Source organism: Zingiber officinale, chromosome 8A, assembly GCF_018446385.1.
Source record: "Zingiber officinale cultivar Zhangliang chromosome 8A, Zo_v1.1, whole genome shotgun sequence".
NCBI classification, from domain to species: Eukaryota; Viridiplantae; Streptophyta; class Magnoliopsida; order Zingiberales; family Zingiberaceae; genus Zingiber; species Zingiber officinale.
The window spans coordinates 60,118,990-60,138,161 of NC_056000.1; positions in this window are offsets into that span (position 1 = coordinate 60,118,990).

Consider the following 19,172-nt stretch of genomic DNA (forward strand, 5'->3'; position numbering starts at 1 on the left):
GAAGGAGCCCAAAAATGTAATTTGGGATTGGTGCGGTAGTTCAATAATAGTTCTCTAGTGGAATGAATTATTATTGATAAAATTAAGTTGTGTGTTCGGGGCGAACACGGGATGCTTAATTTTATCGGGAGACCAAAACCAATTCCTCCTCTCGGTCCCTATCGTAGCCTCTTATTTATAGAGTACTATACCCACCTTCAATACCCACCAATAGGGGGCCGGCCAAGCTAGCTTGGGAACCAAGCTAGGGCCGGCCTAGGTATAAAATTGGGTGGCCGGCCCTAGCTTGAACCCAAGCTAGTGGGGGCCGGCCAAATTAATTTAAAAAGAGATTTTAATTTTAATTTTTATTATGTGGGAGATATAATTTATTAAAGAGAATTAAAATTAAAATATCTCTCTTGTAAAAGATCTACAAAAGATTAAAGAAAGAGATTAGATCTCTTTCCTTATTTGTAGATTGGTGAGATATTTTATTTTTTCTTTAAAAATTATTCACATGTTGTAAAATTAAAATTATAGAAATTTCCTTTTATCAACCATGAAGAGATTTTGAAGAGAAATTTTATTTTTTAAAATTTCCGGAAACAAATTAGGAAGTTTTAATTGTTGATTGAAACTTGTCCAATTTGTTCTTCATGATGTGGCCGGCCACTTGAATTTAATTGGAGAAATTTTATTTTATTTTTCTCAATTAAATCATGTCAAGGAAATTAAGGAAATTTTATGGTAATTAAATTTCCTAATTTGCCTAGGCCAAGGAATATAAAAGAAGGGGTGAGGGTGTCTTCAAGAGATATAACCTCTATTATTTCTCTCCCTCTTTTGTTCCTTGGTGTGGCCGGCCATCCTCTCGCTCTCTTCCTCTTGTGGTGGCCGAACCTCTCTCTCTCCCTTGGAGCTCTTGTGGTGGCCGGATACTACTTGGAGAAGAAGAAGAAGAAGGAGAGAAAGCTAGCATCTCTTGGAGCTTGGTTAGTGTTTTGATTTTCTTCCTTGGTGAAGCTTCTTCTTTTGTGGCCGAACCTAGCTAGGAGGAGAAGAAGGTGGTTGGTGATTTCTCATCTCGGAAGATCGTTGCCCACACAACGTCCGAGGTTAGAAGAGGAATACGGTAGAAGATCAAGAGGTTTTTCTACAAGGTATAACTAGTAATTTTTCTTTCCGCATCATACTAGTTATTTATGGAAATAATACCAAATACAAGAGGCTTATGTTCTAGTATTTCGAATATGTTTTTCAAAGTTGTGTTCTTTTGTTTTATTTTTTCCTTGTGATTTGATTGTTCTTTTCGTTTAACCTAAAGTTATTTTAGGAAATTAAATATTAGCTTTCTATAAAAGGTTTTGTCTAGTCGGTGGTGGTTGCTCCCATATCCAAGAAGGTCATGTGCCTCGCCACGTCAGTACTGGGAACCAATTATGGAAATTAATATTTAATGGAATTAATAACTTAAGGCGATTTGGGTCGAACGTGTTAAGTTCCGCAGGAGACCCAAGTCAAAACCTAAAAGAACGAATAGATTAAGTTTTGGATCAAACGTGTTAAGTTCCGCAGGCGATCCAAAATTTAATTTAAAAGAACACATGGTAGCTAGGAAAAGGTTCAGACCTTTGTACAAAATTTTGTACAGTGGAACCTCTAGGTTTTTCGAGTAGTAACCAACAAGATCAAGCTGACCATATCTCTGGGTACCGAGTTATTGGTGCGCACTAGGAGGAGCACTTTTATAGTGGTTGATTCCCCCTCCTCTTATAACGTCATCTTGGGAAGGCCCACCCTGTATGAATTTAGGGCTGCTGTTTCTACCTTCCATAAAAAAAAATCAAATTTCTCGTTGGTGAGTAGGTCGGGGAGGTTAAAGGGGAGCAGAAGGTCTCTCGCAGATGCTATGTTGATATGGTCCGGGTAGAAGCTCGTAAGAATCAAACGATGCAAGATGGTGGAGTTCATGCCGTCCAGGAAGAACCTTTGCCTATGGCCGAAGAACCCATCCCCTGGGAGGAGGTACAACTATATGCTGAACGCCCTGAAAGTCTAACTCACATAGCCAGCGATCTACCGCCTCCTCTCAAGGAAAAATTAGTCCAATGCTTGATTCGCAACCGGGATGTCTTTTCCTGGTCTACAGAGGAGTTACCTGGAGTCAAGCCTGAAGTAGCAGAGCATAGATTACATTTACTACCGGACTCCCAACCGGTCAAACAGAAGAAAAGGAACTTCTCGGCCAACCAGAACAAAATAATCATAGCTGAGGTGGATCAGCTCAGAAGGGCAGGCCACGTTCGAGAGGTGCAGTTCCCATCCTGGCTCTCCAATGTAGTCTTAGTAAAGAAGCCCAACAACAAGTGGAGAGTATGCATAGACTTCCGAGATCTTAATCGAGCTAGTCCCAAGGATTGTTATCCCCTGCCCCGGATCGACCAGATGGTGGACTCAACTGCCGATTGAGAGAGGATCTACATGCTGGATGCTTATCAGGGGTATCATCAAATCCCCTTGGCAGCGAAGGACCAAGAAAAGGCTAGCTTCATTACGGTTGATGGTACCTTCTATTATACTGTCATGCCCTTCGGTCTCAGGAATGCAGGAGCCACGTATCAAAGGATGATGGATAAGATCTTCCGGGAGCAGATCGGGCGCAACGTGGAGGTTTATGTGGATGATATACTCATTAAGTCCCCTTTAGCGGTGAATCTGATCATGGATGTAGAAGAAACCTGCAGGACTTGTTGGTTGCTACTCGGAAAGCCTAGAGGTTCCACTGTACAAAAATTTTGTACAAAGGTCTGGACCTTTTCCTAGCTACCATGTGTTCTTTTAAATTAAATTTTGGATCGCCTGCGGAACTTAACACGTTTGATCCAAAACTTAATCTATTTGTTCTTTTAGGTTTTGACTTGGATCCCTTGCGGAACTTAACACGTTCGACCCAAATCACCTTAAGTTATTAATTCCATTAAATATTAATTTCCATAATTGGTTCCCAGTACTGACGTGGCGAGGCACATGGCCTTCTTGGATATGGGAGCAACCACTACCGACTAGACAAAACCTTTTATAGAAATCTAATATTTAATTTCCTAAAATAATTTTAGGTTAACCGAAAGGAACAATCAAATCACAAGGAAAAATAAAATAAAAGAACACAACTTCGAAAAACATATTTGAAATACTAGATTCGTAAGCCTCTTGTATTTGATATTATTTCCATAAATAACTAGTATGATGCGGAAAAGGAAAAACTACTAGTTATAACGTCTAGAAAGACCTCTTGATCTTCTACCGTATTCCTCTTCTAACCTCGGACCTTGTGTGGGCAACGATCTTCCGAGATGAGAAAACACCAACCACCTTCTTCTCCTCCTAGCTAGGTTCTGCCACAATAAGGAAGCTTTACCAAGGATGAAGAACAAAACATCAACCAAGCTCCAAGAGATGCAAGCTTTCTCTCCTTCTTCTTCTTCTTCTCCAAGTAGTATCCGGTCACCACAAGAGCTCCAAGGGAGATGAAGGATTCGGCCACCACAAGAGGAAGAGAGGGAGAGGATGATGGCCGGCCACAACACCAAGGAAAAGAGGGAGAGAAATAATAGAGGTTATGTCCCATGAAGGCACCCCCACTCCTTCTTTTATATTCCTTAGCCTTGGTAAATTAGGAAATTTAATTAAAATAAAATTTCCTTAATTTCCTTGACATGATTTAATTGAGAAAAATAAAATAAAATTTCCCAATTAAACTATAATGGCCGGCCACATCATGGACGAATAAATTAGACAAGTTTTAATCAACAAATTAAAACTTCCTAATTTGTTTTCAGAAATTTTAAAATAAAATTTCTCTTCAAAAATCTCTTCATGGTTGATAAAAAGAAATTTCTATAGTTTTAATTTTTCAACATGTGAATAATTTTTAAAGAGAAAATAAAATATCTCACCAATCTACAAATAAGGAAAGAGATCTAATCTCTTTCTTTAATCTTTTGTAGATCTTTTACAAGAGAGATATTTTAATTTTAATTCTCTTTAATAAATTATATCTTCCACATAATAAAAATTAAAATTAAAATTCTTTTTAATTTAATATGGCCGGCCCCCTCTAGCTTGGGTTCAAGCTAGGGCCGACCACCTTAAACCATGCTTAGGCCGACCCTAGCTTGATTCCAAGCTAGCTTGGCCGACCCCCTTTAGGTGGATATAGAAGGTGGGTATAGGTGGGTATAGTACTCTATAAATAAGAGGCTACGATAGGGACCGAGAGGAGGAATTGATTTTGGTCTCCCGATAAAATTAAGCATCCCGTGTTCGTCCTGAACACACAACTTAATTTTATCAATAATAATTCATTCCACTAGAGAACTATTATTGAACTACCGCACCAATCCCAAAACTCAGCAGGAGGAGCGGATTTCAAGTAGCCCTATTCGTAGAGTTGTCGTAGAGCCCCAGCCTCACCATAAATAACAGTTGTGGAGAAACGTTACCCCGCTTGTGTACAAAACTCTGGAGAGCGCAGGTACAAGTCGAGGCTCTGCTTGTAGTGGTCATTCTCCCCTTCCTTATAGATGATCAGGGCTGTGGATACCCCCTCTGCAGTAGCACGAGCCTGCGATAGTTTAGCCCGGACGCCCAGAAGTTCTGGTGGGAATGTCTTGCCTTGACCTTAACCCAGCCTCAGAAGGGGTAGTGGTACGGTAATGGTGATGTGCAGGTGGTGGTGGCTGTGAAGGTCCAACGGCTGAGCTAGAGGGAGCTGAAGGGGGTACACAGGAAGGCTCTGGAGGTGAGGTAGTTGGTGAAGGGCGATGTGAGGGACCAGCTTCAGTGCTCTGGTGTTGTTGCGAGGTTGAAGGTTGAGCTAGTGGAGGCTCGGCCGGACCTCAGGTGGATCAGGAGGAGCATCTGCCTGGCTCGGGGATAGGAGTCGTGGTTGCAATAAGAGGCGAAGGATGAGGAACAAGGGAAGGGCCCAAGTCTTGGCTAAGATTGGTAGTTCTGCGTCGAAGTTTGTGAGCCAAAGGTCGATCATCCGAATCAGAGTCCTCAGAGGGCAGCCGAGCCCTGCACCGAGAAGAAGAGGGTGTATCCCGATTCGAGCGGTCATTTACAGAGCATGCCCGACGAGCCACCTGAGATGCCTCTCTGAAGGCAGGGCTGACATAGGTTACGTTGGCTGATCTTCGACCACGGCCACGACCTGTGCTAGAAGTCGGTCGGGAAGGATCAGCTAATTGGGGACGAACAGAGGTGGCAGGCCGGGAGGTAAGCGAGGCCCGGGGATGAACAGAGGTGGCAGGCCGAGATGTAGGCGAGGTCCTGGGACGAGCATAGGAGGCAGGCCTGGAAGCAGACGAGACTCTTGGAGGAAGACTGGGTCAGGGGTTTGCAGAGGCAGCCATACCAACCTGGGTTGAAGTCGAGTAGGGGAGCGACCTCCTCTCTAGAATGACTCGACCGCGCCGCATTATCTCCATATCACTTCGAGGAAGAGGTTGGATATCTGAGGCACGGGTTAAAACATCAGTTGTACAAGATAGAGTATGGGGTCAGCTACAGTAGGTAAAACAAAATGCATGAAGTCATAAAAGAACCAAAAGAGAAGCTTAGCCAGGGAGCGAGGTGTTTCAGAAGTAAGGTGGCTCAGTCGAAAATAGGACAACAATTCCTCAGATAATAAGCGCGTTAAGTTCAGCTGCCATCCTGCTAAGTGAGATGAAGCCTTTATATAAGAGGTATCAAGATGAAACTCACCTAATTGCGGGGTCGAGGGAAGTAGAGGTTGCCATTGCAGGGGCCATTTTACTTCATGAGGGAATTGAATGAAGAAGAACTTTCTCCTCCAGTTCGTTTCAGGAGGCTGTAGGGGTGAGAAAAAAGCAATGCAAATGCGAGGCTAGAAGCGGAATGAGCCTTCTTCTTATCGTCAAAGGGTGAAGAAGCAGTGGAACAAAGGGGTAGACCAGGATAGCTTGCATACTTCGCAGAGTACTACAAATCCGCAGAGGAGCATTATAGAATTGGGCGTCAGTTGGCCCAGGGGAATTTTGAAGTAGCAGCACACTTCAGAAAAGAAGGGGTGAAGAGGGAGACAAAGGCCGACCGTAAACTGCTCTTTAAAGAAGGTGCAATAGCCGTTGGGAGGGGCGGAAAATTGGTGCACTCCAGTTGGGATGATCATATGTGTGTTAGCAGCAACTCCGTAGGTATATCGCAGATCATCTAGGTCTAATTCGTCGAAGGTGGATGAGCCAGGAAAATACATTATCACCAGAGAAGACAGATGAGAGGAGGATGCCATGTGAAAAGAAATAGAAGGAGAAGAAATCAAGCAAGAAGCTACCGACGCAAAAGTAGAGGTTTAAGAGCAGCAATGGATTCAGGAGGAAGGAAGAAGAAGGCGGAGAAAAGGTGGGAGGTAGAGATGAAGGGAAAGTATTTATAGTCGCTGGGCGGAGGGGCAATTTAGTCAGTTATCATCCACCGGTCCACAACAATTGGCGGGAGTAGAGAGGGCCAATGGATCGTCTTAGAAAATAACGCCCAAGGGTATATCTGAAAAAGTATCGGCGCGAAGTACGAGGAGATAAACTTTGGGAAAAGACACAACCGTTATAAGTATCCTATGAATTCTTAACCCGCGCTTTCCTGCTCTGGTATTATCTTGTACTGGATTAAGATGAAAAAAGTAGACTAGGGTGTTTGGCTGAGCCAGGGCGGTAAGCAGGGAAAGGAAAGCAAGGAAAGGAGAATGAAACCAGGTCGGGGTAAGGACGTAAGCCCCGACCCTGACCAGTTATAGCAGCATGAGCCAGAAGATTGAAATATACATCCATATCGCCATAGTTCATATCGGTCTGAAAACATACAAGTTATTGTTAGGAGATTAACTAGCCAAGGGAAGATCGAAAACAGGTAGTCATATCGTAACATATCATAAAAAGATTAAATAGTCCTAGATAATAACCAGTTGGGAATACAATATCGCCAACAATTTTTTAGCTACATTGGCACATCAAGGTTCAGCATCAGCTGAGGGTGCGGGGAGAAGAAAGAGGTCGTCATCTTCCTTGAAAGAAGGATAAGACCCTGCAGGAAGCTAGCTCATCAGGCGGGCAGTGTCCAGGAAGTTCTCTGAAGGTGCAGAGTGATGCAAACCCTGCTCAAATAATTGACGAGCTCCGCCGGCCGCTCCGCAACATAACATAAGGTTCATCAAACCTCCCATCATCCTTAAGAAGAAAGGAGATGTGACATAGGATATCCTGTATGCTCTTAGACGATCGACCTCACCTGCCTATTAGTCCTCCAGCTCAGCCTGGGTCTTCTCAGCATCGGCTCGAACTGAAACCAACTCTTTTTGACCCTGGGAAGTAGTCTCCTGAGCCTTCAGAAGATCGTCCTACAGTGATTTTCAGTGTGGCTTGGCTGGCCTCCCAACGACTTTGGATGGCTTTCTCCCGGTCGGGACTAGAAGCTAGTTGATCCTGAACATCTGTTAAGTTTTTCTGAAGAGTCTCTTGAGTTTCTTGTAAACTCTTCAAATCGGAGGATAAAGAGGCCAACTTGGCATCTTTCTCATCTAATTCAGTCGCGAGCGAGCGACGACGCTCTCCCTCCGAAGCCAACTTGGACTCGCTATTCTTCAGAGCCGCCTCCAAGGTCTTTATTTTATTAAAAGTTACATGGGAGATGCTTTGGGCAGACTCGGCAGACTCCCCAATCAACCAAAGATACCCCGCCAAGTCACCAGGCATTGGGTTGAGCGGATCGCGGGGAGTAAGAGGTAGCTCCAATTCTTGAAGACGAGCCTTCAACACCTCATGCTCCCTCTGTAAATTGGCGGCGTATTGAATCGCACTCAGGCTGGCGGAACATGCCTGCATAAGATACAGAAGGAAGGATTATAAGGAATTCCATAGGATGAGCCTTGATAAAAGAAAACTCACAGAAACTATCTGGCGAGAGGCTAGGTCCAGCCCTTCCATTGGCAGATTGTTCCAAAATCGTCAATTGCCTGACCGCCAGGACGTGGCTAGCCCGCCCTATAGTTGAACCAAGCCAACAGCAGGAGGGGCATCTTCCGCAGCTTCTTCGACGGCATCAGGCTTGGTGGAGGAAGGTAGGCGCCAGGAGGCGGTGAAGGCATACTTTTAGGAGATTCTCTCCCGGGTTCGAGAAGTGGAGGCCGGAGAGGCCACAGGAAATGAGACGAACAAAGTTGCATAGCTCCCGGGTTGGTCCATTACGTGAAGAGGGATATGCCTGCTCGGGAGACAGAGCCCAAACGGGTGTAGGGTCAGATATTCTGGGCGACAAGGTGGGAACCTCCGGCCTAAGAGCAATCTCCCGATCAGGAGTAACAGCCCTAGCCTCGGAAGATTGGGAGGTTGCGGATGAACGCTAGCCGGAAGGAAGAGGCGGAGGAGATGCTTGGACCGCGAGAATAACCCTCTTCCTTTTGCGTTGAAGATGTATTCGTTTAGCAGGAGGGGGAGAAGCAGCTCGTTCTTCCTCGCCCTGTTCTAATGTGGCAAGGTCTTGTTCAGATCGTTTGAAGCAATAAAAATAATGAAACAGTTGGGTGGTTAAGGGGATCTGGTATACGCGACACAGAATGACGGTGCCACATATAGCCCTGAAGAAATTGGGAGTGAATTGAGAAGGACAGATACCAAAGTAGTGGCTCAAGGAGGAGATGAATGGATGTAGGGGAAAACGAAGGCCTCCTAGAAGCTGGTCCTTGAAAATAGTCATGAAGCCTTCAGGAGGGGAAGAGGGATGTTCGTTGGGTGTGGGGACTCAAAGTTCATAATCTTCGTTAAGTTCCAGGTTAGACCGGATCATGGACAGGTCATGGTCGTCTATGTCAGAAATGTAATAAGAATACCAGAAGGAGGCCTTACCGTCCGCCATTATCAAAATGAGGAAGATTGAAGGAGAAATCAGACGAAAAGAGGAAGAGCACTAGGCGTGAGGAGGCTAGAAGGGGAAGGGCTAAGGCACCAGGGACAGTAGAGCAACGAGGCGACGAAGGTAGTCGAAGCGCTAAGATGACGAATGTGGACTGCCTTTAGGGCTTATAAAGCGGGCTTTCCTAGGGAATATCGAAAGATGAGTCGAGTATATTTTTGGGTAAAGCGCCTAATGTCGTCCGATCATAGAACGACATACTCTTATGGGAAGTCGTGTACAAAAAGGAGTTAAGTCGGCGGCATCATACGGCGTAAGCAATAAAGGTGTGGGACAGGTGTCACCCCCTAGTAAGCGTATTAATGATAGACGTGATAAGGAAATCATGAGAGGAAGCGGGCGCACGGAAGAGTCTGCCATGCGATCTTCTTGGGAAGCGGCAAAGAAAATTAGCGGGAGATAAATTCGAATGTTGCAAAGCTACACGGCGTCATTTTCCTGAGGCCTGAGTAAGATTTTAATATTTTTTTATCTTCACAGTACGTCTGATACTGTATATTTCTTGACTGCAGACGGGGTTAGAGTGGTCCCTTCAAGCAATCCCTGGTTGGGAAATCACCCCCAGGTCGGCAGCATCTGTCCCCAAACGGGCTTTCCTAAGAAGTCCAGGTCGGGTTCCAGACTCTCGCCCCAGTGCGAGTTATAAGTGAGCTATGTTCTCACGCCCAACGACCTTCCAGGTCGGCTATCCCAGACTCTCGTCCCAGTGCGAGTTATAAGTGAGCAATACTCTCACGCCCAACGACCTTCCAGGTCGGCTATCCCAGACTTTCGCCCCAGTGCGAGTTATAAGTGAGCTATGCTCGCACGCCCAACGACCTTCCAGGTCGGCTGTCCCAGACTCTCGCCCCAATGCGAGTTATAAGTGAGCTATGCTTTCACGCCCAACGACCTTCCAGGTCGGCTGTTCCAGACTCTCGCCCGAGTGCGGGTTATAAGTGAGCTATGCTCTCACGCCCAACGACCGTCCAGGTCGGGTTCCAGACTCTCGCTCCAGTGTGAGTTATAAGTGAGCTATGCTCTCACGCCCAACGACCTTCCAGGTCGGCCGTCCCAGACTCTCACCCTAGTGCGAGTTATAAGTGAGCACGGCTCTCACGCCCAACGACTTTCCTGGTTGGTTGTTCCAGACTCTCGCCCCAATGCGAGTTATAAGTGAGTTATGCTCTCACGCCCAACGACCTTCTCGGTCAGTTGTTCCAGACTCTCGCCCCAGTGCAAGTTATAAGTAAGCTATGCTCTCACGCCTAACGACCTTCCAGGTCGGCCGTCCCAGACTCTCGCCCCAGTGCGAGTTATAAGTGAGCACGACTCTCACGCCCAACGACCTTCCTGGTCGGTTGTTCCAGACTCTCGCCCCAGTGCGAGTTATAAGTGAGTTGAGCTCTCACGCCCAAGGACTTCTTTTTTCGGTCAGCACTCCTCATATTCACCGAGGCAAAGTACAACAAGTCATGTTCTCATGCCTAACCGGTCAGTAAGCCATATTTCCATTGTTTCTGCTAAATATGAAAATTGACAGGCATATTCTCAAGCGTCTTGGCTCCTCAAGCCTTGGGATCTTCTGGTGAGGGGTAAGAGGAAGGTGGGGTAAGCAGGTTATTCTTATTATTTTTGCTAGAAATGTTAGAGGAACGCAGGTGCTTTATAGAAACACAATGATACTAGAGCCAGAGGACATGGGGGCGACACCATGAACGGAATCCAAGAAACATGTTTTATTTCTTTAACAAGGTGAACATATTTTAAGGGTTTACATGGCTACCAGATCCAGAGGCTTGATCCTTCCTGGCCAGATGAGCCTGAGTTCTAGCTAGATCTTCCTTAATGAGATCGATGGTGTGCTTCAGTTGGCTAATAGTCTCATCTTTGATCCGTCCTTCCTCTTTCAGGAGTGCCACCTCGTCCTCATGTTTCATCTTCAAATAGATAATATAGTGAACCTGGCTCTGAAAGTCCGATTGAGCTTTAAGCTTGAGAGCAATTTCGGCCCGGGTTCTGGATTTGGCGGCTAGCCAAAGGTTTTCCATTTTATGAGTAAGGGACACTTGAAGATCTCTGCTCGTAGTCATCTCCAGCAAGGCTTCTTCTTTTTGAGCTAATAACTCCGTCAGATGGGCAATTTGCTGAAACAAAGAAGCAAGTTCGTTGGATTCCGTTGCAGGTTCCATGGATGCTTGATGCTCTATTAACAAGAGGATAGCTTGAGAAAAAGATGAGAAAGGTATACTCGGACCTTTTATAAGGAAGGAGAAGGTGAAGAGATTTCCTCGTAACTTGAGTTGACGCTTGAAAAATAGTGTAACATTTATAGGAAAAGAGTATGCTCGGAAATTGAAGAAACAATATACACACAGAACGATCTCGTTTATCTCCTAGGACGGCGAGAAATTCTAAAGGTGATAGACAGAAAACAGGCCAGCAGAAGATGCGAGAACCAGGTCAGGTAACAAAGGGACTTGGGTCTAGTCAGTCGGACTAGAGCCTCCTTCGACTAGACTTGAGGGGGAGGCTTGTGATATGGTGCATGAGAAGGGGGTCAGGCGGATGACGTGGCCAAAAGTCAACCCCATGGAATGGTTAGAAGTCTAGCCCCTGTGGAGGTCAGAAGTCAAGCTTGTTTGGCCATGATCAGAAGTCAAGCTTGTGTGGCCATGGTCAGAGTCTTAGCTGACGGGGCAGTCAAAGGATAGGATTGCAAGTAGGACAAGATCCAACCTCAATAGCAGTCAAGGCAAGGCCCACAGGCCAGGTACAGCTAAGGACTGGGCCCACAGGTCAGGCAAAGGCGCGGAAGGAAGGGCCTCCGGTGCAATACAGACCTGGCGTACAGGTCGGGACACACGAGCCATGGATAGCAGAGGACAAAAGCAGGTCGGAATACAGACCTGGCGTACAGGTTGAAACATACGAGCCACGGATAACAAAGGATAGAAGCAGGTCGGAATACAGACTTGGCGTACAGTGTTGATGCGGGAAGCATCCGACGATCGAACTCGTGTTTTGATAATGACAAAGGATTCAAAGTTAAGGTGTTTTGTGATCTAACAAGTCTGCTTGAGTATTTCAGGAAAGTCCTAGCTGCGGTTAGGCAAAGGGAAAACCCTAGGGGGTGGTAACCCTAGGTCATAGGGGGTGGTAACCCTATGCGGAAAGTCTTGGCAGGTCGACGGCTTCAGGCAAAAGTCCTAGAGGGGTAACCCTAGGTGGAAACTCCTGGTGTCGCGAACCAGGTGAAAGACTGGACTAGCCGGGAAGTGGATGTCCAGTAGAAAGTCCGAAAGCGTCGAGTGCTGAGCAAAACTCCAGTCGATCTGGAGGATCGTACTGGCAGCAGGTAAATCTCCTGAGTGGAGTAGGTGAGGACGCGTTCCCCGTAGAGGGAACAGTAGGCGTCGGGTCGACCTAGGGTTTCCGGATGGAAATATGAAGTCAGACCCGAACAGTCCGGAGACTATCATAATATTTTTTATCATATTCATACTGTTGTTTATGCTAACTTTATGTTGTAGGATATTGTTTGGGACTAACACATCTTGCAGGTACAAAGTAATGAAGTTCTCCTCGAATGAACAGTGTCCGAGGCGCCTCCATGGAGCTTGGAGGCGCCTCGGGTGCAAAGCTGGAGCTGGCTACGAAGCACCCATGGAGGCGCCTTGAAGGAGGTATAAGGCGCCTTGGATAGGGCATAAGGCGCCTTAAGTAGATGAACTTCGACCAGTTCAAGCTTGATCCACGCGGGAGACTCGGCAGCATGGAGGCGCCTTGAATAGCCTTCAAGGCGCCTTGAACACCCTTTATAAGGGGGTTTCAACCAACACCTCAGATCATCGAATTCCAAGTCCTCTCTCTTCAACGTGCTGCTCCGAAAGACGCCCGGAAGTGCTGCTACAAGTCTCCGACGACCCGAAGCTCCAAGATTCTGTTCTTGTCGTCGGTATAATTAGTTTTTGCATTTACTTGTACTTCTAAGCTGTAACTCCTTTTCGTACTTATAGTTGTTACCCACGGAAATCGATCAAGGATCGCGGACCTTCGAGTAGGAGTCGCCACAGGCTCCGAACGAAGTAAATCGTTCGTCTCTTTGTTTGCACTTGTTTTTGTTTCTTTCCGCTGCGCTTATACTCGAACGACTTACTTAATACGATTCCGATAATCAAACAAAATAGCCGTGAGCGCTATTCACCCCTCCTCTAGCGCGTCTCGATCCAACAATTGGTATCAGAGCGGGGTTGTTTTGAATTGGTGCAACCACCATTCAAAACATTTTTTCGTGGTATTTTTTTTTGGTTTTTCGGAGTTAATTAGATTTTAGCTTAGTAGCTAAAATTCTAATTTTTTTTTCAAAATCGGTGTTGCTCAAAGTTGGTTAATACCACTTGAGCCCATTTTTGTTTCATTCTTCCCGCACTACTAATCCAAGACTCAGTCTTGGAACAGATCTTCTTGTTTTTGTTTTTTGCACGATTTAAATGGCCCAGCAAGAAGGATATAGCACTGTTCGTCCCTCACTATTCACCGGAGAAGACTTCGGGTATTGGAAGCGGCGAATGGAGGCATATCTGAAGATCCAGTTCGACACCTGGATGATAGTCAAGACGGGACTGCGACTACCAACTGATGCAGACGACAACCCTACATCCTGCGAAAACTGGGAACCATCCCTTATCAAAAAGGTGGAAGCCGACGCCAAAGCCACCTGCACCCTCCAGTGCGGTCTTACCAAGGAGGAGCTCAACAGAGTTGGTCCGTTCTCTTCCGCAAAGGAGCTATGGGAGAAATTGATCGAACTCCACGAGGGCACTTCCGGCACTAAGGTAAGTAAAAGGGATCTTTTACTTAATAAATTATATAATCTAAAAATGCAGGAAGGCAAAACGGCGAGTTCACTACATGCAAGAATCCAAGATATCCTTAACTCCCTTCACGGAATCAGGCAGAAGGTAGAAAATAGGGATATAATAAGGTACACTCTTAATTCCTTCCCAAGGAGTACATTGTGGGCATCAATGGTAGATGCCTACAAAGTCTCCAAGGATTTGTCGTCCTTAAAATTAGATGAATTATTTAGTGAATTTGAACTTCATGAACAAACTAATGCACAACCGACCGAGAAGGGTATTGATTTGGTTGCAGGTACTAGTCGAACACGGGAACCAAGAGTACGGCGAAAAATTGAACCTGAATCAGAAGACGAACCCGACTCAGAAGATGAAGAAGACGAACTGACTAGCGAACTCGTGAACCTCGTGAAGAAGCTCTACAAGAAAAAGAAGGGCTTCAACAAGAAAGACCTGAAGAAGGCGGTACAATCTAAGGAGGCTCAACCGAGTTTTAAGGTAAAGTTTGAAGTTACATGCTACGGGTGCAACCAAAAAGGGCATATCAAGGCCAACTGCCCTAACCAAAAGGAAGCCTAAAAGCAAAGAAGAAAGAAGGCCCTGAAGGCGACGTGGGACGAATCTTCTTCGGAAGATGACGACGACGAACTCGATCAGACGAGTTTACTCGCATTGATGACCCGGGACCAGATCATCAAATCCGAGAGCGAGGGCGAGTCGGAGGCCGAGTCGGAGAGAAGCCACCGATCCGCATCCGTTTCCGAAGGGCCAGACTCCACTGTAAGTATCCCTAGACTTAATAATTTAGTCAATTATTTATTACGCAAGTTAGCTAAGTCGAACCTTAAGATTAAGTCACTTCTAAAGAAAGTAGCTGTCCTTAAAGAAGTGACTAACTCTAAATCTTTACCTGATCAAGTTCAGACTGGAGATTCAACTCAAGCTCAAAAACTTGAGGAAGAAAATTCGAGTTTGAAAAATCAGGTCAAGGATTTAAAAAATACCTTAGAACGGTTTTCTTTTGGTTCCAAGAATCTTGACCTAATTCTTGGGACACAAAGAGTTGTTTACAATAGAACTGGACTAGGATATAAAAGTAAAAAAGAAATATAAATCTTATTTATCCTTAATAACCAAACAAAATAGTAAATCAGTCCAAGCATGGGCCCCCAAGTCCAAATTGATCAATCAAGTTGGACTTGGTCAATACTAGGTCCCAAAAGATCAAATACAGTACCTCGATAGACCATATCGAGGCTATGATCCAAGGGGAGCAAAAAGCAAAACCATCTTAATAAAACGAAATTAAATTATAAATTCAAAATTCAAAATTCAAAATTCAAAATTCAAATTAAAAATTTGAAATTAAATTATAAATTCAAAATTCAAAATTCAAATTAAAGATTCGAAATTAAATTATAAATTCAAAATTCAAAATTCAAAATTCAAAATTCAAACTTCAAATTAAAAATTCGAAATTAAATTATAAATTCAAAATTCAAAATTCAAATTAAAAATTTGAAATTAAATTATAAATTCAAAATTCAAATTAAAAATTCGAAATTAAATTATAAATTCAAAATTCAAAATTCAAATTAAAAATTCGAAATTAAATTATAAATTCAAAATTCAAAATTCAAAATTCATATTAAAAATTAAATTATAAATTCAAAATTCAAATTAAAAATTCGAAATTAAATTATAAATTCAAAATTCAAAATTCAAATTAAAAATTCGAAATTAAATTCAAAATTCAAATTTCAAATTAAAAATTTGAAATTAAATTATAAATTTAAAATTTAAAATTCAAAATTCAAAATTCAAATTAAGAATTCGAAATAAAAGATAGACGGAGGATCCAGAATAGCTGGCACCCCCAACTGAACTACCCGACAGGATAACTGAACTTAATCTACCCGAAATGGGTAAAACAAGAATAGATTACCCGGCAGGGTAATTAAGGTTAGATTAAAATGGACTAGGTTTAACTTGACCCACATTACTGGTGAAATTTTTGGATGATTGTACGTTAGGGAAGCTTGGGCATCGCATGTCTAGGAAGATATGCCTTCGACCTGGTACATTTGGCCAAGTGGAATTGACCGAAGCTACCCTTAAATGGATCCTAACTAGTTAGACCAAGGTTTAGTATTAAGCTCAATGGGTAGGACTATTTGGGAAACCTCGAAGGCATGGTTACTTTAATGAGTTCCTTGTGACTCACCATAGCCCAGAAGTTTATCTAAAGAATGCTTACTTGTTGAACCCAAAACTAAACCTGAATCTAACACAAAGTTAAACCTTACCCTAAAATTCAACCATAATTCATCTCACAACAATTATAGGGTCCCCTGATTGAAAATTTAGATCGGGTGAGATGACTAAGAAACTAAAATTAAAATTGACTTGAACATAAATCAAATTAATTAACTTAAATTTTCCTCAAAATTAAAATTATTCTTAATTTCAAAATGATTTTAAAACTTAATTTCAAAATGATTTTAAAACTTAATTTCAAAACTTTTCAAAATGTTAATTAAAAACAACCAAAGGATTAATTGCTTGCTAATTTAGATTAAGGGAGACAGAAAAACTAAAGAGTCTACTTCAATTAAGCTATCTTTAAATCCATTAAAAAGAAACCAATTCAACTACTTCATGTGTAGGAATTGGATTAATGGATGTTAGATAGTGGATGTTCCAGACACATGACTGGAGATAAATTGAAGTTTACTAAACTCAAGTACAAGAATTTAGGATCGGTTGCATTCGGCAACGACGGTAAACTTAAAGTAATCGGAAAAGGTAATATTGAACTTAGTTCCGATTTCATTATTCGAAATGTGCTATTGGTTGAAAATTTTAACTTTAATTTACTAAGTATAAGTCAATTGTGTGACAGTGGATATCTAGTCAATTTTGATAAATCTGGGTGTCTAGTTAAAAATATCGAAAACCCTGAGATTAGACTTAAGGGGCTTAGGAAGAATAACATCTACACAATTGACCTATCAATATCCTCAATAAAGTGTCTCTTGACACAACAAGAGGAAACCCAACTGTGGCACAGAAGACTGGGTCACACTCACACTAGACTCATTTCAAAAATGGGTCAAAATGGTTTAGTTAGAGGTTTGCCCAAATTAAAATTTATTGAAAACTCAATCTGTGATGCATGTCAAAAAGGAAAACAAACCAAGTCAACCCACAAGTCAACCAACCTAGAAAGAACTAACTCCTTACTTGAGCTCCTTCACCTTGACCTATTTGATTCACAAGGAGCCAAATCACTAAGCAAGAACCAATATTACTTAGTGATAATTGATGACTTCTCTAGGTACACATGGGTAAAATTCCTAAAAACAAAAGATGAAACCTATGAAACATTTAGTAATTTTTGCAAATTAACGGAAAATGAAAAAGATACAAAAATTAAAAGAATAAGAAGTGATCACGGGGGGCGGGGGGGGGGGGGATTTGAAAATCATGGGTTTACCCAATTTTGTAAAATAAATGGATACCAATATGAATTTTCATGTCCTAGAACCCCCCAACAAAATGGTCTAGTGGAACGTAAAAATAGAACACTACAAGAAGCCGCTAGGACTATGTTAAATGAATATAATTTAAATCATCAATTTTGGGCTGAAGCAATAAATACTGCAAATTATATTCAAAATAGAATTTTAATTAACAAACCTCACAATAAAACACCCTATGAACTTTACTACCATAAAATTCCCAACCTAAACTATTTAAAAGTATTTGGTTGTAAAGTTCACATTTTAAATACTAAAGATTACTTAGGAAAATTTACACCTAAGTCTAACCAAGGAATATTCTTGGGATACTCCTCAACCAGTAGGGTCTTTAGAGTATATAATCAAAATACCTTAAAAGTTGAAGAAACAACTAATGTTATCTTTGATGAAGAAACCAACCCATCTAATATAAATCAAAATATTGACATCAATCCAAGAACTATAGAAGATGATGAAATCCAACCTAACCTTAATAAACCAGAAGAACCAGTTTCTGACCCACAAATAAGACCAACTAGAGTAAGTACCTCTCACCCACCTGACCAAATTTTGGGTGACCCAAACCTAGAAGTTAGAACTAGATCCTCCTATAGAAACCTTAGTCAGATTGCCCTTATTTCTAAGATTGAACCCAAGACTATAGAAGAATCTCTACCTGACCTAGACTGGATCATTGCAATGCAGGAAGAATTTGCACAATTTGAGAGAAACCAAGTCTGGGACCTTGTACCTAAACCCATAGATAAATCAATAATAGACACCAAATGGGTTTTTAGGAACAAGTTGGATGATCATGGTGATATAATAAGAAACAAAGCCAGACTAGTAGCCAAAGGGTTTAGTCAAGTCGAAGGCTTAGACTATGATGAAACCTATGCTCCAGTAGCTAGACTCGAATTCATTAGGATGTTATTAGCCTATGCAGCAAATAAAGGGTTTAAGTTATACCAAATGGACGTTAAGTCAGCCTTTTTAAATGGGTTTAACAAGGAAGAGGTCTACGTAAGCCAACCTCCAGGATTTGAAGACTTAGACTACCCAAACCATGTATTTAAATTTAAAAAGGCATTATATGGACTAAAACAAGCCCCTAGGGCATGGTATGAAAGATTATCTAATTACTTAATATCCAAAGGCTTTAACCAAGGACAAATAGATCCGACCTTATTTGTAAAAACTATAGAAAAAGACATCTTTATAGCCCAAATCTATGTTGACGATATAATTTTTGGCTCAACCAACTCTAAGTTTTTAAAAGAATTTGTAAAATTAATGGAAAATGAATTTGAAATGAGTATGGTTGGGGAACTCAACTTTTTCTTAGGCTTACAAATAAAACAAAACAAAGATGGAATCTACATTTATCAAACCAAATATGCGAAGGAGTTAATTAAAAAATTCTGCATGGAAAATTCAAAAATTATAAATACTCCAATGGCAACCAACATTAACATTGACTCTGACCTTGAAGGAAAACTAGTAGATCCAAAGTTCTATAGGAGTGCCATAGGTAGCTTACTTTACCTAACTGCAACTCGACCCGACATATTGTTTGCAGTAGGTATGTGCGCAAGATACCAATCCTGTGAAAAAGGGTCACACCTAACATATGTTAAAAGAATACTTAGGTATATTAAAGGAACTCTAAATGTAGGACTTTGGTACCCAAGAACCTGCACCTTTGACCTTTATGGCTATTCTGATTCGGACTATGCCGAGTGCAAATTAGACAGGAAAAGTACAAGTGGTAGCTGCCAGATTCTAGGTCAGTGCCTAGTAAGTTGGTCAAGCAGAAAGCAACATTGTGTTGCTCTATCCA